Source organism: Eubalaena glacialis, chromosome 14 (genome assembly GCF_028564815.1).
Source record: "Eubalaena glacialis isolate mEubGla1 chromosome 14, mEubGla1.1.hap2.+ XY, whole genome shotgun sequence".
NCBI classification, from domain to species: Eukaryota; Metazoa; Chordata; class Mammalia; order Artiodactyla; family Balaenidae; genus Eubalaena; species Eubalaena glacialis.
Window position 1 is genome coordinate 35,748,137 of NC_083729.1, and position 21,864 is coordinate 35,770,000.

Genomic DNA, 21,864 nt, shown 5'->3' on the forward strand with positions numbered 1-21,864 from the left:
AGTGGGGAGTGAGAAGCTGTTTAACCCACTTAGTGAATCTGCTGCTTAGAAACACAAACAAATAATGAGTGTGCTAATTACGAAAGACAACAAGGTTTGCCGGTTTTCAACACCTGTCAGTCATCTCATTCCAATCTTCCCACAGCCTGTGAGATGGGGCGCGTTTTTCCTGGATTTGCAGATGTACTGCTGAGGTGACTGAGAGCCAGAGAGGTTCAGGGTTGTGCAAGTGTGCACAGCTGAGTGCAGATTCAAACCCAGGGCTGAGTGTCACCACCTCCCGGGCAGGCTGTCCTTCCCATCACGTTGTGGGCTCCTTCCGGGCAGCCCTCGACCAGCGAGGAAGCCAGTGGTAACTCAGCATGTCACTCTCTCCCGTTGGCGGAAGGGTGACCACTCTCAGCACCCACAGGAGGAGGGACCCACCCCAGGTCTCAGGAGGCTCCTTGTACTGGCCCTGGACAGGCCCCTCAGGCCTGGGAGTCATTGAGCCAGTGAACTGGGGGTGTGGATGGGGCAGGAGCACTGGCCTCGGAGTGGGACAGCCCTGGGGTTCCAAACCCAGGCACTTACAAGCTATGACTTCAGGAGGGTCACCTTCTGTGCCTGGGCCTCATCTTCAACAATAAGTGGGAAGCCAGGGAGCAGGGGTGCATCATAATCCCAATTTCTTATACTTGCTGTGAGTTTCTCATATTTGCCCCATAAATGTTCTTTTAACTCTGTGGCCGCAGAGACTCCTCAAGGCCACCCAGGAAGGGGCTGTGCAGGGTAAGGAAGGCCTTACGGCTGATGGCAGGTGAGAGAAATGCTGAGGGTAGTGTGGGCTGGAAAGGGAGTAATTCAGCATCTTCGCCAGCCGCAGGCCCCTTGCACGAATCCATAGGCCTTTGCAGTTTTCCGAGTGCTTTGCACACTTAACCTAGGAGAGTTGGTACCCCATTTTACAGTTGGTGAAGCTGAGGCTTAGGGGAGGAAGGAATGCTAGTGAGTTCCTACTCCACCCCCAGCTTACACTGGGCACTCTGGCACCTTTTGTCACCCTTATAGAGACCCTCCCTATGGGGTCAGTATTATTGTGCCCATTTACTATTGAGGAGTCAGGAGGAGTCATTTGCCCATGATCACACAGCTACCAGATGGTGGAACTAAGGTTGATGCCTGGGGGGCCCTGATTACAAAGTCTATGCTTCGTTCACCACGAGGACAGGACGGGTGCTCTGCTCAAAGCCAGCTTTCTGGACATTGAGTCCAGTGCTCTTTCCTTGGCCCACGTTCCCCTTGTCCCGCTCAGAGACTTCAGAGGACACTAAGTTGGGATCTGACGGCTGTGCTTTTGCCTTCTCAGGTGCACCCCGTTTCCAGTGGGCTCCCACTTGGTGCTGGCCTGGCTTCTTGGAAAGAGAGTGAAAAGTCAGAGCCTCAGAGCTGCCACTGAACTCCACAGCCTTCACCTTGCCTCTTCCTGTTTGGAAGACCCAGATCCAGTTAGTGCAGTCCTGCTTCCCAACTAGGAGCCCGTCCGCTGAGTAAGTGCTGGTGGGCAGGGCACTGCCCATTATCACACCATTGCTTACGCTGGTGCAGAACAGGCTCCCGACCGGTCCGGCCTCCTGGGGAGGCCAGGTGTCCCTCTGGGCCTGGGAACCCATTCCCCTGGGGCTGAGGTGTTGCTTCCCTTGATGGTAATATGGTTCAGGGCTCTTATTTCTGTGACTCAGGAAGCGAGGGGGGTGTGAAAGGGTTAACTTAATTTTGGCCGTTATTCCTTTTTGGCAACTGCAAGTCAGCTTAATAGGATCTCAGCTTTCCTGTTGCCTCACCAATGAAACAGAAACCAGACCACAAGGGGGTCTGGAGATGGTTAAACGGTGATGCCTCTGGTGATGCCTCCTGGTGGGCTGAGGGGCCTCCTCGGAGATATCATTAGGAAGTGACGCTAGAAACGCCATGCAGGGCTCCCCTGTCACCCGGGTAGGGGAAGGGGCAGGGAACTGGGGTCTCCCCAGAAGGCCCGGCTCCAGGCAGAGGGGAAAGAGGGCAGGTGTAGTGTCCACAGATGTGGGCTGGGATCCTGGCTCCACCACCTTTACAAAATCTGGGAGTCGCAGCCTGCTGAGGTTCTTACCACTCAGGACTCAGTGCATAAAAGGCACTCAGCTTGCCACAGAGCATGCCCAGCTCAGTAATTGTCAGCCCTACCCAACTTCTGGTGTTTCTCTCTCCCGCTCCTCCACTCCCGGGCCTTTTCTGTTCCTCTTCTCTCTTCCTGAGGCGCTCTTCCTTCTGTTCATTTCTTGGCCAGCTCTTACTTCAGATCTCAGTCTGAATGTCACTTCCTCCAGGAAGCCCTCTGAAACCAGGCTGGCAGACCTCCTGGTGCCCTGAACTTCCCCTTCCGGTCTTGTCCCTAGCCCTCCCCGCCTCCATCGCAGTTTCCCCGTGGGGCAGGTGTTGACTGTGGCTCCCTCACCCTGGGGCCTTGGCAGCAGGGCCTGCGAGGGTCTGCACCATTCAGAGCCTTGAGAGGGAAAGAGGAACGGGTGGGCGGGGGGGGAGGGACAGGTCACCGGTGCTCTGACCCACCGAGGCGCCCTCTGGGAGCCAGGAGCAAGGGTATTTAGCCAATCCCGAGGTCGGGACTCTCCTGCCAGGATCGCTTTTCTCTCCGCTGTGGTTTTCATTATTTTTCATTCCCAGACTATTTTGGAAGCTGGCTGCCATGGGAACTGAGTCTTTGGAAAGCCCCGGCCTCTTTTCTCCCCCTGCTCCCACCCCTCCTTCCATCTCCATTCCCTCTTAATTGGTTTTTAGTTCCCTGGCTTTCAGGCTGGTCTGTTTATTTTGATTGCTGCTCCACAGAGCAAATCTTTAATGAACCAGCTTGTGGGGAGCGCCCTTAGCAGCCGCCTGCCTCCAGGGAGTGGGGGAAGTGCTGGGCCCAGGAGGAGGTGGTGGCCAGGCACAGGGTGGCAGTCTGTGGTTTGGGCCCAGTCTTCCTTCAGGTATAGTCTGAAGTAAGGAAACAGAGCTTGTCCTCCCCAAGCTGTCTGCAGCCTCAGCCTGGAAGATCCCACAGCTCTTTTAAACAACCCTTCACAGGGCTCCCCCCATCCTCCCAGTGACCCTGAGGGGAGTGGGGCTCAGAGAGACTGAGAGACCCAATCACCCAGCCAGCAAGCCTGTGCCTCCGTGATCTGGGGCCTTGCTGTCATGCCTATGTCTTTTTTCCTTGTATCCTCAATTTCCCAAGAGCGTCACTCACCCTTAGGCCAAATTGGCAGCCTATGGTTCCAGCTAGGCTCTTCCAGACCCTGGCTTTGCGAGCCAAGGCCTCCTTGTTTTATGCCTCGGTTTCCCCACCTCTGTGGCTCTAGTTTAGAGCCATCTGTGCCATACACTACTTATAGGGCGGCTTCTTAGACTGGATGAGATTATGTGTGCCTGCAAACTGGAAAAGGTTGTATGAATGTGTGTCACTATGATGAGTGTACAACACAATCCATAGAGTTTTCCTAGCTGTAGCCAGGCTAGAAGAAGCCCCAGGCCCTTTGACTGGCCCCATCTTCAGGGTGACCTCAGGGGATGTGGGTAGTTTCCCCTTTCTTATTGACCCCATTCTGCTAGAGCCATTAATCATAGAAGCAGAGACCCATGGGGTGTTGGAGTGAGAAGCTGCCTTAGAGATCAAGCCCAGTGGCTTTCAAACTGGTGTTAAGGGCTCCAGGGTTCTGTGACTGGGACTTTGAGGACAGTAGGAGTGGGGCTAGCTTTCTTCCCATTCCTAACTTCATTCCAAGGGCCTCTGCTTTTATCTGCTCTGTATCATGGGGTCATGTGGTATTTCTTTAGAGAGGAGGGCTCCCTTTCTGTACTGGTCATGGTTGGCTCTCCAGAATATGTTCAGACCAGATGGCGATCCCATCTTTCCTTTTCTGTGATTGGTTGGAAAGAGGCACTTCTGGCCAATGAGCGGTAAAAGGAAGTCTGATAGGGCCTTGTGGGAAAAACTTCTTGCTCCTAAAACTCAAACACAAGAAAGATGGATTCACTTCATTATTGGCTAGGGGTGTGCGTTGGTTGTGCTGCCTGGTACTGTGGTAGCCACCCTGTGCCCCTGAAGGAAGCCAGATCAAGGACAAAGCTAATCCATGGAGAACTGCAGAGTGCCTGACGACATTGGTGGGCAGCTGACCATACCAGCCCTGGAGTGGTCCTGTCTCTGGACTTTATCAGATGATAACTTTCTTTATTGTTTAAGCCTGATTGAATACACTATCTTTTTGTTTTTGATTTTTGTCGTTCGTTTTTTGCTTGCTTTTATTATTTACAGTTAAATGCAAACTAATTGATGCATACTTTGAAAATTTTGACCTAGCTCAGTCCCCACATTCCAAAGATAGGGTGACTGAGGCCCAAGGGAATTGGGAGTGACTGGGTCAAGGTCATGTCCTGATTAGTAGCAGAGGTGGTCCGGCATCCCAGGACTTCTGACTGCTGGTCTAGGACTCTTGCCTTGGATTCACAGCTGGAGATCTGGTCTCCTGGGGCTGTCCCAGCTGGCATTGCCTTCCGGTCTCTGGAGGATCCAGGCAAGCTAGGGAGGCCCTGCAAGGCTGAGAGAGTTGGGACCAAGGGGGCAGTATAGACTGAGGGCCTCTTCAGCTGTTCTTGTGGGCAGCTTCTGAAAAGCACATGGTAGATGGATAATCCATTCCTGTGCCAGGCTGTGAGATCATGAAAAGAGGGAGAAAGTGAGGCATTCAGGGTAGCCATGTATATCAGTTAGGAATTACATTTGGCTGCTTAAGATAAACCTTAAACAAGTTACACAGTTATTTTTCTTACATAATAGGAAGTCTAGAGATAGGCAGTCCACGTTGGTACAGCTGTTCGAGAAAGTCATTAAGAATCAAGACTTCTGCTATCTTCCTGCTCTGCCATCCTTGACTTGTAGCTTTTATCCTCATGGTCACAAATGGCTGCACCACTTCCAGGCTTCACAACTGAGTTCCAGGCTGGAAGAAGTGGGTAAGGAAAAAATTTGTGCTGGCTGGATCAATGTCTTTTTATCCAGAAGCCCCGCTATAAAATTCTTTGTATGCCTCATTGGCCAGAAATGTGGACATCTTCAGCTAGATTTGGAGGAGGTGAATATTTTTAACAGGGAATTTTGCTGCTCCAGACAAACTCAAGATTTTGTTAGAAAGGAGAGAGGGGGAAGTGGATATTGGGAGGCAACCAGCAGTCTTCCACAGCAGGATTTGCTCAGTCTTAGCAGAGCAACTGAGCCAGGAATCGCACCCAGAGGGTGTGAGCCCCTCTCTGAAAGCTCTGAAGCTGCTCAGCCTCAGTTTGCGGCTTCCAGGGTCTCCTCCCTCTTAATCATCTCCATCACAGATGTCAAAGTAATCTTCCCACAGCACTGGGTCTGTCCCATTACTTCCTGGCCTGAAATGTCCCTTTGCCCATAGGATGCAGTCCAAATTCTTTGGCTTAGTATTTAAGGTCTTCTGATCAGGTTGCAAACCACGTCTCTGGGCCAATTCGATTCCTATCCCCATCCTCAGCTTGCTTTTTTCCCCATTTGGGCATTGCCCCTTAACTTGTTCTTGTGGGTCATCTCCTGTCCTTTTCTGCCTGATGGAATCCTACCTCCTTTAGGGTCACCTCATCCCCAAAGTGGACACAGCTGCTCTGGACCTTCCCTATGATTCCTTCAGGCATGATAACTTGTGTAACTTAGATCAAACATTTGTCCTCTTCCAACCACCCCAGAATTTAAGCTCCCTGAGGGGTGAAAATGGACCTCATGTTTATAGAACCAAGTCTTACACGTAGAAGATGCTCAATAAATATTCACTTTCCTGCAAAACAATTCATCTTGAGCAACGTCAAGCCAGGGACTCTGGGAGTGTCCTTGGATTACTGATGGATTTCAAAACACAGAGGTGGGAATATGCTGACAGTTACGCTCACAGTGATTTAGAAAGTTGGGAAGTCTGTGTTCATTTGAACTGCTGTGGCCATTTGATAGGCAGGGAACCTATCTGTCTTGTCTACCACTGTGTCCCCAGCACACAGTCGGGTACCTGGCACTCGTAGGCATTGTACAAATACTTATTGAAAATGACCTAAGAAGGCACTTCTGAACAACTCACAGTTGGATGCAATAAGCCTGGTTCCTCATCCTCCTCTGGGACTTGGCTTGCAGCCTGGAAAAAGCTCTCTCATCTCTCAATCCTAGTGGAGGGAGCTGAGCCTCTCAAGCCCCTCAGGAGAGGCCACCCAGGGCCTCTGTCTCCCTCCAGTTGTCCAGAGTCAGAGTTCCAGGTTGGCACAACAGTGTGCCAACCAAGAACACAAGTGCCCTCCCATGCTGCATTTTGAAGGGTCACACGCTCTTGATCTAGCAACCTGAGAGGCTAGGAAGTCACACAACTGGGGTGCTCAGCTGTAGTGGGAAGCAAAGAGGTGGGAAGGAATGATTTTGGGGTAGACAACGAACAGCATGTGCTACTGTTCTGTTTGAAGATAAGGGAATAGGGGCTTGGAGAGAGGGAGGGACTTACCCAATGCCCCATGTAGGTAAGTAGCAGAGCTGGGGTCTATCAGGCTCTAAAGCCCCTTTACTTCCAGTCTGTCATCTTCATGGTGCAAGACCAAAGTGTGCACTGCAGAGTGTGCACACTTTGCACACTGGGGTGGGCAGGGTATTCAGAACCTGGGAACCTCCATCCCAGGGACCAATGAACATGGCATTTCAGACACAGGCCCTCTGGATTTGTAACTCCTTCTCCTTGAAAGTGGACTTTATTGGGTGAAGATGGATGGAGTGGGATGGAAAGAAGAGGCTATATACCTTTATTTTTTTGTTTGTTTGTTTTTTGTTTTTTGTTTGTTTGGCTGTGCCGCGTGGCCTGTGGATCTTAGTTCCCCGACCAGGGATTGAACCCGCGCCCCCTGCTGTGGAAGCGCAGAGTCTTAACCACTGGGCCGCCGGGGAAGTCGCCTTCATCTGTTTTAAGCTCTTAGTTTTAAGTATAATATGCATTCAGAATAGGGTACAAATTATGAGTAGAGCTCAATTAATTTTCATAAAGGGAACACACTTGTGTTCAGCACCCCGATCAAGAAACAGAACATTACTGAAGCCCTTTTCTTTGTCCCCTTCCAGTCTTTATATCCCCCTGCCAAAGGTAACCATTATGCTGATCAAAACAGTTTGGTATTTCCTATGAATGAAATCATATGGTATATATTCTTGTGTGTAAAACTTTGTTCAATATTATGTTTGATATTCATCCATGTTGTTATGTGAGTTGTGGTTCATTCATTCTCACTGCTGTATAGTATTCCATTTTGTGAATATAGTATATTTATCCATTTTACTACTGATGGATATTTTGAGTAATCCCTAGTTTTTAGCTATTAGAAATAGCGCTATTTTGAGCATTTTGAACATGTACCCAATTCTGTTGGATCTATATCTGGGAAGGTATATGTTTAGTTTTAGCAGACACTGCTAAACAGTTTCTAAAGAAGTTATACCAATTTACATTCCCGCCATTATACGAGTTCCAGTTGCTCCATATTCTTGTCAATACTTGCTATTATCAGTGCTTTTCATTTGAGCTATTCTGTCTGGTGGGAGTGTGATTGTGTCTCATTTTGGTTTGGTTTTCATTTGCATTTCCTGCTTGGCTAATGAGATTGAGCACCCTTTAAGTGATTATTGTTTTACATGGCTTTATCTTTGAACTTTGAGTGAGGAGGGAGAGAAACGGGAAGAGGCCTTCTGAGTGTGAAGGTGTGTGACTGCTGGGTATGGGGACTTTGAGAGGTGCATCTCCACTACTTGAAGACCAAGTAGAAGGGGAATCTGGGAATGAGGGCTTCAGTGTTCATGGGGTCACACCCATGAGAGAGACAGTGAGACACCGATGCAGGGAAAGAGCTAGCCTTGGCTTGGGCATCTACTAGCTGCTACATTTTGGGCAAGTGCTACAGTTTCCACCTCTGTCAAATGGAAAGAAGAATAATGCCAACCTGACAGTGTTGTTGTGAACTTTAAATGAGATGGAATGTGGACAGTGTCTGGCACAGGGTACACAGAGGTAAACCATCTACATTGTCTGGCTCAAGAAGTGACAGCCATTATCACTGTAGAATGACTGGCAGTAAGAACCAGAAGTTCGCATCAGCTGTGCAGTAGCAGCATCAGAAGACCTGGTGACTAGTACAAGACTTCCTTTTTTTGCTTAGAACCTTGCCTTTTATACACTGACCCTCGCCTTAAGAAATTAACCAGTCTAAGCGTGTGTCCTATTCTGATATCCTGCTCTAGGAGCTTCTGAGCCCCACAAGGAGGAGTAAAATAAAATGCATTCATTTTTCCTAACAAGATGTCATTTAAGAATTGTCAGTGTAGTGTTCTCCCGTGCTGCACTAAATCAATAAAAGTCAGTTTTCCTTCCATCAGAACAACTTTCTCTAACTGAAGAAGGGTTTTCTCCAATTTAGACATTATTCATCTGATCTCACCTTTGTCTTGTCCTGTTTAGTCCTAAACTTTCTTTGTCTCTAAGGGGAAAAAATGGCCATAGCATTGTCAGCAGATGAGTACCGATAAGTCGATGCCCAAAACCATCCCCAAGGACCAACCAGTTTAAGGTCTTGCTTGGTTGGTGACCTTCAGAGGATGAACTTCAGCTTGGCTCTCCATCTGAAAATGTTTGCCTCCATCCTGAGTTTGTGTCCCAGAGGGTAGATGTGGGAGACAAAATTTCCAAAAACCTCTTTTGCTGAGGGACTGCAGCTGGAGATAGCTACCCTCTGGTTGGGAGCCCGAGACAGGAGGTGCAGAAAGCAACTCATTTGGCCAACTGTTATTAACTTACATGGGGTCATCTCAGTCCAGGTCTGCTTCTCCACTAGGCTGGAGGCCCACTCTTTGTAGGGTTCTCATTGTAACCCAAATTCTTGTGCATATTTTACAGTATGGCAGAACCCCTCCAAGAACAGTCTGGAATTACAGTGGCCAGGTTGGGGAACTTACAAATATGACCCAAATGGCCCATCATAATGGTGCCTTAGACCAGGAATCAAGAAACTTTTTCTGTAAAGGGCCAAATAGTCAATGTTTTAGGCTCTGTGGGACACACGGTTTCTGTTGCAACTCTTCAGTTCTGCCGTTGGGGTGCAAAAGCAGTGATAGATGGTCCAGATAGGCATGACTGTGTCCCAGCAAAACCTTATTTACAAAAAAAGTCCATGGGCCAGAATTGGCCTGTGGGCTGTAGTTTATTGAACCCTGCTCTAGTGCATACCTCACCTGCCAACAACATAATCTTGGCAAAACAGTAAAGGTGGGGCATGCCTGGGAATCAAGACCCATTAGAAAACTTCCAAATGAATGTCATACAATTATCCCTTTTAATGGAATATGAATATGTCCTGCTGTTTTTGTTTTTGTTTGTTGTTGGCTTTGGGGGCATGTTTGTTTTTAGATTTGTTGAAACCTTTCCTTGCTGAAGAGCATCAGAAGAAGCCATTCAGTTTTGCGTTTCCTACTGGAGGGGTCCCGTCTACTGCTGTAGTAATGAGCATCCTTGTATTACTAAGATGATCATTAAAGAGTTCTGCAAGAAAACAGTGCTGCTTACTTAAAATTCCTCTGTCCATACCACCCCCAGTCTTCAGGCAAAGTAGAAGGATGAATGGAATTTTCAAATTAAACTTAGCCCAGCTTTCAGAAACAACTGAATTTCCCTGGTCCAAAGTCCTGCCCTTGGCCTTAATGACAGTAAGATGAACTGCTTTGAGAGTACATCAACTCTCTCCTAATAAGTTAGTAACAGGCCTCCCCAAGCGTCTAGGACTATCACCTCCAATCCTTGACTCTACCCTGTTAGGAGCAGCAATAGCCAAATACTGCAAGGGATCAATACAATAGGCCAGTTTTATTATTAACATCCTCCTACTCCATGCCTGCACAAACTAAAACTTCGTTTTCGGAAGAAACATCATAGAAACGCAGCCCTTGGATCCTGATGGAAAAAGACATTATCAGTTACTGCTAATACCTAGGAGAGCAGTAAAACTCCAAGGGTTGATTTTTGGATGTATGCTTCCCAATTAAAGAAACACAAATCACCCCTGGCAACTGGAAGGCCATCACGAACAATAATTTCCCAGTGAGGATGCTTAAGGATCCCCCAGAAGCAGAAGATCTTCAGAAGGAGACTCTAACCTGAGACGTTCATGTTAAGCAGAAGAAAGCATGAAACAGACGTACTTCCAGATCTTCAGAATAAGATGGCTCAGATGCAGGAAGTCACAAATTAACACACTCTCCTTTGTCTAACACTCTTCCTTTAATTTTTGCCTATTTCTTTCTACTTTGCTATTTTGTGGCAATCGTTTGCTGATAGTATAGCTGCTTCTCCATAGCATAAGTTTTATTTAGAAAATGTCTTTGGTCATTATCATGTTTATTATTATTATCATCATTTTTATAAATTTATTTATTTATTTTTGGCTGCGTTGGGTCTTCATTGCTGCACACGGGCTTCCTCTAGTTGCGGCGAGCGGGAGCTACTCTTCGTTGCAGTGCATGGGCTTCTCATTGCGGCGGCTTCTCTTGTTGCGGAGCATGGGCTCTAGCCATGCACGGGCTTCAGTAGTTGTGGCACGCGGGCTCAGTAGTTGTGGCACACGGGTTTAGTTGCTCCGTGGCATGTGGGATCTTCCCGGACCAGGGATCGAACCTGTGTCCCCTGCATTGGCAGGCGGATTCTTAACCACTGCACCACCAGGGAAGTCCTATTATTATTATTATTTTGGTTCTACCCATAAGAGGTGTCAAGAGATTATCCAGCTCTATCATTAGGCACCTACATCCTCAACACAGTCTATGCCCCACTAGAGGACTATTTTTTTGTGTGGAAATCAAGCCTTAACTTCTTAGAAATGCTTAGGTATTTAAGATCCCAACACCCTCTGTGGAACATGTCTCACTGAAGCATGCCTCCAGGAACTTACAAAATGAAGCCACATAAGCTATTCTAGAAAATTACCTGGAAGAAATATTGATTCACTTTTTATGTGCACCATCCAAATGGTGATCTCTATAATTAGGGCTATATCATTGAAAAAAAAAGACAGAAATGTACTATTAACCTTAGTTGATGTTATAAATAATTTTCCATAGCTTTTGAGGTTCATTGGACAAATCTAAATTCTTTGGCCCAGTGGAAATGGACAATCAAATAGCTCTGTATTTTCTATTAGCTAGCCAGGGAGTTATCTGTGCCATTGTCAACACTTTGTGTTACACCTGGATAAATATTACTGACTAGGTATAACAATCTATTTTGAAACTGAAGGAGATGGCCACCTTTCTCTCTAAGGTAAACCCAAATGGACTCTAGGACATGATTATTAACCTGGGCTTCCACAAAGCCTAAACATCACCCTTTTCATCTCCATGTCCATGGTGGTTGCCAAGTGTAAACTTTCTGGAGCCTTGACTATGGGTGAACAAGTATAATCACATCATATGATCCAACAACTCATCACCTGATGAATGGAACAGGGAGGCCAGATTTGTCCAACTCCAAACTGTTGTTTCTGAGATGATAATGTCACCTAGCATCCTGACAGTGATGTAGAGGCTGCTTTTGTGGCTGACCCTTTGGTTTGGCCAGAGAATGGCCATAAAGGGGAGGGTCTGGAGGATAAGAACCAGTACCCCTCTCCCATCAATTATGCAATTATCACCACAGCATGTCTGGATTTCTGTAACACTTTGTTCTTCACTCATCACCTCACCTCACTTGAACCGACCTTTGCCTTAAGAAAATAATCAGTCCAAATACTGGTTCCACTTCTGATATCCACCTTCTACTAGAAAAATGAAAACCATGGCCTCACTTCTCCTAACGAGACATCGTTTCAGGATTCTCTCTGCAACATTCTACCTGGGTGCAGTGGGTCAATAAAACTCAGTTTGTTTGTATCATCACAGGTTACATCTGGGGGAGGAGGCTTTTCATAGGAATTATTTTGGATCTGTTTTAATATCTTACACACTTACCAATATCTGGTCTAGAATCCTCTGAAAAAAATTCATGTTAGGTGTTCTAGTGACAAAAACTTTTGCATTTTGGGGAAAAGAGTTATTTGAATCCTGGAAGAGACACAGCATGCATGCCTTAATTAATTAGTTAGTTAATTCCCTTGTTTATTCAACGACTGTTTTGGGTAGCTGTTATGTACAGGAGCCTGTGCTAGGTGACAGCAGTTCAGCAGTGAGCAAGGCAGTTGTGGTGTTGCCCTCCGGTAGCTCACAGAGGTGTTTCTTGAAAGCATGAGTAGTATTTTGTCTCCCTCACTAGTTCAGCCAGCTCTGCCCCATCCATAGCCCATGGCTGGAGGGATGCCCTGAGGATTATCCAGGGCAAAATAGTTTGCTTGCTATACAGCTGCTGCAGTAACTTTGCATGCTCAGAATTCCCTTGATATCATAGAATTCAAGAGTTGGAAGGGAACTTGAACATAGTTATCCAATCTTTTATTATGTAAATTATGTTTACTTTATAAATTAGTAAACTGAGACCCAGAGATATTGAGAAACTTGCCCAGGATCACAGAGCAAGTGTGTTGCGTGTGTGTGTGTGTGTGTGTGTGTGTGTGTGTGTGTGTACAAAAGAGGGGCATAAAAGTCATATATTCTAAGTAAGGTGAGTCAGAATCAAGGTCATTAAAAATGGGCTTTCTGGGAATTCCCTGGCGGTCCAGTGGTTAGGACTTGGCGCTTCCACTGCCGTGGGCCCGGGTTCAATCCCTGATCGGGGAACTAAGATCCCACATGCTGCGTGGCCAAAAAAAAATTTTTTTAAAGGGGCTTTCTGAGAGACTGCCAATTGGTTATGAACTCCAAGGCTTTATTTTTTTTAAGTAAAAGATTGTTCAGTTTGAATATTGAAGCATCAGTGTTTCCTCTTTTTTGGAACATTAGGATTTTTAAAACTTGGATTAAAAATATCACACAAATTATTCAAAAGCATCCTCCACTCTTTACATAAAGCTGACATTCCTGTTGTGTTGTCAACAGAAGTAGCACCTTATAGCCCAAAAGTGATATCTGGGAGGTAAGGGTGAGGGGGGTGAGTAAGACCCTTGAGAGGCATCAGGCCTCTTTCCCCGAGCAGAGGCAGTTCTGAGACAGAAGGGGTCACTCAGAGACAGAGACCCCTCTGCCTACCTCTTCTGTGTGGAGTTAGGCTCGATCCACCCAGACTTGCTGACCCCTGAGAGACCCTTCCAAATCCAGATAATCCTGTAAGAGTCAACCCAGCAGCCCATCACCAGCAGCTCCGTCAGAGCCTGAAATGTCCTGGTCTGGGATGAAGGGAAGCTGGGCCCCTTGAGACTGTCCCCTTCCTCGCCAGTAGAGATGGTCTTTTAGGTCTGGTGAGAGGTCTGGCAGAGTTACCCCAGGCCAGGGAGTCAGGAGGGTCTCGTTTCTTTCCCAAATTGCAATTATTGAAGGAAGAGGGACTTCATTTCGAACCAGCCTGGACCAAAATTTGCTTTGTTCTTTGGGGATCTATTCTTTGCAGAGGCGCTCCAAAGGGATGGCTGAAAATGGCACAAGGGTAACACAAGGGGAGTGGAACCATATGAGGGAGGATAAACCCCAGAGAATCCGAAGCTGGTTCCCAGACAGGGGAGTCGACTAGAGGGGAGATCAGCAGAGACAGACTTAATCCCTGTCCTCAGAGAGACCTGCTCATTGGGTTTTAGCAAAAGCCTCTGTGCTTTTTCTCTGTTCCTGGAGAATTTAGACAAAATATCCTTGAGCCCCATGAGGCAGGGGAGCAGGAGGCCCTCCCTAAGCTGGACTGGGGCCTTCATGGGTCTGATGAAGTCTGCGTCTGGAGGGACTGAGTGCGGCTGGCAATTGGGAACAGAGCCTGTTGGGGAATGGAGGCTTCAGAGTGTCCTCAGAACTGGGAAGAACCATCTAATCCAATCCCTGCAATTGTCAGGGATGAACACGGAGGAACAGGAGAGGCAAGTCCTGCCCATGTCACACAGGACCTGTCGCGTTTCAAATGCAGAACTCCTGACTCCCAGTGGAACCCTCTTCCCAGATCCTCAGCCTGAACGCCAGCTTAGGGTTTATGGTTCGTTCCTTCGTTAGTTCGTTCGTTCGTTTGTTCATTCATTCATTCATTCGTGTGTTTCTTGAATAGCTGCTTTGTGCCTTGCCTTGGGTAAGATCTGTGGAAAAGTCAGAGGAAACTCACCATGTTATCTTTGCACCTCAGGAACTTAAACTCTAAGCACACACGCACACACAAGCATGCACACCCACACACGTGCCCACAGAAACACACACATGCAAACACGTGTGTACAAGAACATGCATGCACATGCAAACACACACACAGTTAAGTTGTGATGGAGAGCGGTACGTAGTCTCTTCCATAATGACCTTATGGACACAAAGTGTTATAGGAGATCAAAGCATGAGGAATGGAGTGTGCTGGGGTGGGGGCCACTCTAAATCTCAAAGAGCACATCTTCGCCTGTACCTCAGAGATGGTCTATTTTATGTGTCTGCCCAGCTCCCCAGGCCCTGGCTTGCACAATGCCAGAATTCTTGGGATGGAATTGAATTGATTTGAATTGAAATGGAACTTAGCTAACTGTAGAGATAAGTAATGACCCGGGTAGTGAGTGAATCAAAAAGGTGAGTGGGGGGAAAAAAGGGCATCAAAAAGGTGAGAAAGACACACCAGTTAGAATGGGCATCATCAGAAAATCTACAAACAACAAATGCTGGAGAGGGTGTGGAGAAAAGGGAACCCTCTTGCACTGTTGGTGGGAATGTAAAGTGATACAGCCACTATGGAGAACAGTATGGAGTTTCCTTAAAAAGCTAAAAATAGAACTACCATACGACCCAGCAATCCTACTACTGGGCATATACCCAGAGAAAACCATAATTCAAAAAGACACATGCACCCCAATGTTCATTGCAGCACTATTTACAATAGCCGGGTCATGGAAGCAACCTAAATGCCCATCGACAGACAAATGGATAAAGAAGATGCGGTACATGTATACTATGGAATATTACTCAACCATAAAAAGGAATGATATTGGGTCATTTGTAGAGACTTGGATGGATCTAGAGACTGTCATACGGAGTGAAGTAAGTCAGAAAGAGAAAAACAAATATCGTATATTAACGCATATATGTGGAACCTAGAAAATGGTACAGATGAACTGGTTTGCAGGGCAGAAATAGAGACACAGATGTAGAGAACAAACGTATGGACACCAAGGGGGGAAAGTGGTGGGGGGGTGGGGTGGTGGTGTGATGAATTGGGAGATTGGGATTGACATGTATACACTAATGTGTATAAAATGGATGACTAATAAGAACCTGCTGTATAAAAAGATAAAATAAAATTCAAAAATTCAAAAAAAAAAACAGGTGAGAAAGAGAAGGGCATTCTGGGTTGAAGGAATAGCTAAGGTATAGTAATAATATTAGCCATCATTTATTTACCACCAACTATGCATCAGACACTAAATTATTTAAGTTTATATACATGATTTCATTTAATCCCCATGATAAACATATGTGGTGGTGCCATTAGTATCCCCAAATTATAGTTGGGAAAACAGGCACAGACAGAATAAGTAACTTTTCCAATTAGTAAATAGCAGAACTGGAATTCGAACGCAGGCCTTCTGGTTTTAGAGCCTTCTTGGATCTGTGCTGTGTGAGAGAGCTTCTCTGTGTTCAAATGGGACAGCATTGTTTGAATAAAAATGAGCGTTCCTCTCAAGAGTACAGGAGGGGAGACCTGTGGAAGCATAAATTGGTGTGATCTTTCGGAAAAATGATGTGGCAACATGTGTGGAAAGAGCATTAAGGGCGTGCATACTCTTTGACCCAGTATTTTGACTTCTAGAAACGTATCCAAAGGAAATAATCAGAAATGTGCAGTAAGGTGTACAATTGGAAATGACCTAAATGTTCTTCAATAGGGATTGGTTAAATAAATTGTAGCATAGTTCTACAGCAAAATATTATGCAGGCTTTAAAAATTAAAAATCCTATTTGCTCCTCTTGGTTTGTGTCTTAATGATGCTTTGAGGAAATATTAGTGAGGTCTGTGAAAAGAAAGGGGGGCGAGCCCCTCTGTCAGGATAGCAAGAAGCTGGAGCTGGAACCCCTGGCTAGTTCTGTGGGAGGCAGGGAGTCCAGGCAGAGGTGAGGCCTGCAGCGGGGGCGTGAGACTCGGCTCCAAGTAATCACAACCCAGGGGAGGGGCTGCGACCAGCCAGCAGCCAGCCTGGGCCCTGGCACCGGCTCCAGTCTCTGGGTTTAAAGAGTTTTAAAAGCTTATTAAAAAGGTTCCTTAGACATCAAATGGCTCTTAAAAATCAATATTTTGATGATTTAAGTGCAAGAGAATCAGAAACATATGGATCAAATTGCCCTCAAATTATACACACTTTAAAAAAAAAAAAAGTGTGGGTCTTTAGCAAGCCCCAAATATTTGAAAAACAGATAGAGACATTTTCCTCATCTCCAGACAGAGCTCAGCTAGGTCAACTTGAAGAGTCCAAAGAGGAGGTAAGTGGGAGTGGGGCGGGGCTCAGAGGGAGACAGAAGGAAATTCCTCCAGCTGGAGCCTTGCCGTGGAGGCAGGGCTGCAGGGGTCAACTGTGTGTATGCCTATGTGTATGCGTGTGTGTATGCGTGTGTGTGCACATAAGCATGCATGAGTGAACATGGGTACACATTCTCCTCTGGGTCTGCCCTGACCCTCCTGAGCCAGCCTTGTCCCTCTGTGTCCTGGACATATATATGTATTTATGTGTCCAGTACTGTACCCAACCTAAGGTTTGAGGAGTAAGTCCCTTTGGTTCATCCTTCTGGGGTCCTTCCTCTCTCCCCAGGCAGCCCGGGCCCTCCTGCAGTGGATGTGGTGCTGCCGGTCTCTGGAAGCTTCAAGCTGGGACAGAAACAGGTATCACCTGGCCCAGAGGTGATCAAACATTTCTCAGCTGTGAACTCATTCCGCACATGAAATCTTAGGGGTGAAGCCCAGTCCGCAACTGATAAGACCAGAGTTGCTCTAGCCCTGATTCTTTCCTATAGAATGCTTGGGCTCTGAGAGCAGAGTTTGAAAACCACAGATCTCATCCCAAATCCTCATTTTACAGAGAAGGAAACTGAGGCCCAAAGCAGGAAGACGCACGGCACACCAGCAGAGCCAGAGGAAAAGCTGTCACGCACATCACTTTAGCTTATCTCAATCGAAAGCAATAAATATTTACTGCCCCCTCCCCTTTCTCCTGGCCCAGCCCAAAGTCCTGCTTGGGGTGGTGGGGGGCAGAGCCCACACGACCTTGGTGCCAGCGCCCATGCGACCTTGGTGCCAGCCTCATGGTGACGAAGAGGTTTTGAAGATGACTCTCCTGTGCTTAATTCCACCACTGGGAGGGGGCAGTTGAGTTGGGAGCGGGGAGCTCCCACTTTTGAAATCTGTTGCTAGAGCCTTAAGAAGGGGGAGACAGGCCACACCTGGAGGCCTGGGCTGAGGACAGAGTGGCTCCAGAGGAAGCAGGATGGGGGCCAGCTGGTTTCCCATCTCCAGCTCCTTCAGACTGTGTGGTTTAGGCCCTTTCAGGCCCCCTCACCCAGCTGTCCAAGGGAAGATCTTGGGTGGGAGACCAGTGCCTTGAAAGGGATGGTGGTGACTCAGCAGGCCCCTAGGGGCATCTCTGGAGCACCCACCTCCCTGGCTAAACCCATTTCTGGCCTGGGAGTTGGCCCTCCCCACTGGACCCCCGAGCCTCCATTTCTCTTGCCCCAAGGGATGCGCTGGATCCCAGGCCTTGTGACACCTCCAAAGGACAAGGGGCTCGTTCTCTGTTCTGGCCCCAAGCATGGCTTGGGGAGCACTGACCTTTGTCAGGGGTGGGAGGCAGGGGGCTCACCAGACGATTCAGCAGCCCTAGTTGTCTCCTCGCCTCTCCACCCCCACCAGCGCTGCCCGGGAGGCTTGTTAATTACTGCAATGATTTCCACCTCGATGGGCAGGTCTCACTGGCCAGAATCGAGGCTTGGGGCACTCCCCCCGCCCCATATACACACACAGGCTGAGGAGCGGGGAGGGGGAAGGAATATCAGAAAGAGAAATGAGGGAGAGATGGATGGGGATGGGCAAGGGTACCAAAGAGGATGGGCCATCTGCTGGCATCTGAGGTTGGCTGGGCACAGGCCTGTGGGACCGGGTGGACCGCTAGCAGCCAGCCACTGGCAACAGCGGCATCAGGAGGAGAGCCAAGGTGGGTAAGCTGGCCATGTCAGCTGCCATGTGGATTCTTTACAGCCCTGTCCTCAGGGCCTTCTTCCAGGAGTGCCTGGCTGAAGAGGGGGAGACCAGATAAAAGGTGGGATTGCACTGGGGTCTGGGAGGAGAGAGGGAGTGGGGAGCCAGCTGGGGTCCTAGGCCTCACCTGACCTCTCTGGAGTGGCTCAGGGAGAGAAGCTGAGGGCTGGTGACAGATCCCTGAGGACCACGGCCCCCTTGGCGGGGACAAGCTAGGGTGCAGCCTGTAGAATGCGAAGAAGTAAAATCCTCTCTTCGACACCACAGAAAGGACAAGGAGTGGAAAACGATGCTCAGCTCAAGGTTCCTGTTTCCGGACACATACTTCTCCCTGTCACCTCTGTGCCCGGCCCCTGGAGACTCCATGTGGAGAGAAACAAGAGACCAGAGATCCAGCTCCCTGGCTTGGACCCTGCAGGCCTTGGGCTAACAGCCCCCCGAGGAAGGGCTGCCCCCCATAGCATCTGGCCACTGCACCTGAGTAGGCTGGGGTCTGTTCCCCCCAACAAAGGGAGGTCATTCTAAGCATCTGGCTCCCAGGAGCCTTGGCCAGGCCCGGGCTGGGGAGACCCCTACAGTTTTGGAACATGGCCCCTTATCCTATCTCTGCACCTTTGCTCCCCCATCCAAGGCCCTCCACCCATCCTAATCCCGCCCCTCGGGCTTGGTGCAAGTTCCTTTCCTCCCGCCTGTCTTTGCCACATGCTGTCTCCCACACATAGGATGGGGTGGGAGGACATGAAGTGGATCTCAGAGGATGCTAGGATTTGATTTGGCCGAGAGGGAGGGGCAGCTCTGCCTTTAGCCCTCCTCTGTCCCTCAGCTCAATCTTCCTGCCTGGTCCTCTCCTTGGGCAACACCCAGGTCTGGGTTTAGACAATTCCAGAGCTCCAGGCCAGCACCTTCCCCTCCAGACCCACATCCCTAACAGCCCCCAGATACATGGCTAAGGCTGATATATCATCTTCTCCCCCTGGATTCCTGCCTGCCCACCTGCACTCAGCTGAGCAGACCAGAACCCTGGGGTCATCCTCGACAGCACCCTTGCCCTCGTTCCCTCATGTCAGTTCGTCACAAGGCTCTCCCACTCCCTCTTAAATGCCTCTCACATCTGCCCTTTCACCTCTAACCCTGCAGCCCCAAGTCCCAGCCATCAGTGCTCGCCTGGGTGACAGCCACAGGCTCCCAACTTGTCCACGCTTACCTCCCACCAGGGCTTTTGCAAATTTCTGGTAGTTTCAGCTTTCTAAAATGCAAAGCTGCCTATGTCTTTTCCCTTTCCCTTTTAAAAGCCCTGGCGGGCTCCCCACTGCCTACCCAATAAAACCCTGGCTCCTCGGGTCCGCCTGAGGAGCCAGGGCTTGCCCCCCAGTGACCTTGCCCCCCAGTGACCTGGTCCATCCCTCCTCCAGCCCCTTCTCCGGCATCTCCCCTCCCTGAACTTTCTGGTGCAGGCCCAGTGAACTCCCGGTGTGACCCAGGCCCACGTAGGCGCTCTCTTCCCTCTGTGCCTTGGCACACGCTGCTCCCTGGCACACCCATGCTGGTCAGCCCCTCTCTCAGCCCACGCCCGACCTCCTTGTCCCTGACGTCCGCAGCAGAGCTGTGGCCCCCAGATCCTCTCACTCTCCACAGGGTCTGAGCACAGTTCACTAGTATGGTTCTTTGATTGTCTTTCTGGAAAGCCTGGGTGCAGCTTGAGGGCAGGCACCACACGTGAGACCCCAGCTCAGCACCTGGTCAGTGCCTGTGGAGCAGAGACATGAATGAGCTTGTCCAGGTGGAACCCATGGGCCAGTGTCCCCCGCCCTCCCTCTGGGCGAGGTCCCATCAGGACCCCTACATGCCAGGCATCTGGGCCTAACAGAAGCAACATGGTAGCCCAGCTATGGAATCTGATTTTATTTTTTTAAGTTTGGGCTGTTTTAGATCCAGCCCAGGGCTGGAATGGAGAGGCCCCAAGCTTCCTGCTCACTTTGTCATTCTGGGGGGAGTTCGATGGAGGAGAGCGGCATAAATCTGCGGGGAGGCCTGGAAGTTGACCTGGTTCCACCTACCCAAGCTATGTAGCCACTCATTTCTTTATTCATTCCACAAGCATTTATTGAGCACCTACTGTGTGCTCGGCACTATCCCAGGAGCTTGGATATAGGTGGTGAACAAAACGAACGCAAGCCCTTCCCTCCAGGAGGTGAGAGTCTGGCCAGGAAGACAGACCTCAGATAAACACATACAAAATCAGCATGCTCCCAAGGGGAAGGGAACAAGAGGCAATACGGAGCAGACTTCTTCAGACGGGTGGTCAGACAGGCCTTCTCAGAGGGACAGTGTTTAAGCTAAGACCTCAAAGATGCCACTCAGAGAGCCGAGGAGGGAGAGAGATCCCAGGGAGCAGGGGGGGAGGCAGCCTGTGCTGTGGCTTGAGTGAGGTGCTTGATCCCTCTTCATGCCTCCGTTTCCCCGTTTATGGTGGGGAAGCTGTGTCCTCACAGGGCTTTGGTGAAGGACGGGGAGAAAGGACATGTCCAGTCAGACTCAGCGGCCATTTGAATCTGTTCCCATGTTTATGGCAAGACAGCTGCCCCCTCCTGTTCTTGCACAGGGAGGTGCACCATCTTCATCCTCCTTAAAAAGTAAACCACCCTGGGAGGGTCTCCTCTCAGCCTTATCAGCTGCGCAGTTCTCAGTCTGAATTCGATCATCAGAATCTATCAGGAGACCAGATTTCATAGATGAGAGAGCTGGGATCTGAGATGGAAACGGGTAGGGTAGAGGAGACCACTGTGGGGAAAATGGGAGAGCAGGTCTTCCTGATAGGAAGCCCTCAAGGATAACTCCAGTGCCTGGCACAGTGTCTGGAACAGAGCAGGGGCTCCAGATAGGTTTGCTGAGTGAAGCAACAGACATTCCCCACAACCCTACCCACAGAATGGAGACTTTCGGGCGATGAGAGTTCTCTGGGGTCCCCATTCCCTACCCTTTCCCCTTTCTTGCTTCAGTTCTTCTTTCCAGACTTTCCCCACTTTTCTTGCAAGCTTTCAGTGGCACTAATGTTCCCACTTTCCCAGTGGACATTTGGCTGGGCCAGTGGGATTGTGTGTGTGTGTGTGTGTGTGTGTGTGTGTGTGTGTCTGCGGTCACGCGGGCTATGAGGGGGCTGGAGACAAAGGCCCCAGAGTGAGATTCAGGGCACAGCTGAACTGCCCTGAACTTTCCTTTTTGTTTTCAAGGAAATGCATAATCCAAGAACCACCCACGGCCCTGGCGGCCCTGCTAAGCAGGGCTGGAATGTGCTGCCTTTCCCGTTAGTAATTGTTTTTTCTGGTTAGCCAGTAACCCTTCCCCTGCCATTCCCTGTCGCTGGGGCCAGGCCCTCCCTCTGGGGCATCAGCAGATCTGGGGCGGACACCTAGGCTGCCCTCTTCAAGATTTCCCC

General features: G+C 48.9%; 1 long non-coding RNA gene across 4 annotated transcripts in view; it reads left to right on the plus strand.

Moving 5' to 3' along the window:
- Nucleotides 1-21,864, plus strand: part of LOC133105044 (uncharacterized) — a 167,276-nt gene that overhangs the window by 80,317 nt on the left and 65,095 nt on the right. For all 4 annotated transcript variants that reach the window (XR_009703796.1, XR_009703797.1, XR_009703795.1 and 1 more), the window contains exon 3: nucleotides 1,349-1,529. This is a non-coding gene — a long non-coding RNA (uncharacterized LOC133105044). The remainder of the gene's footprint in view (nucleotides 1-1,348; nucleotides 1,530-21,864) is intronic.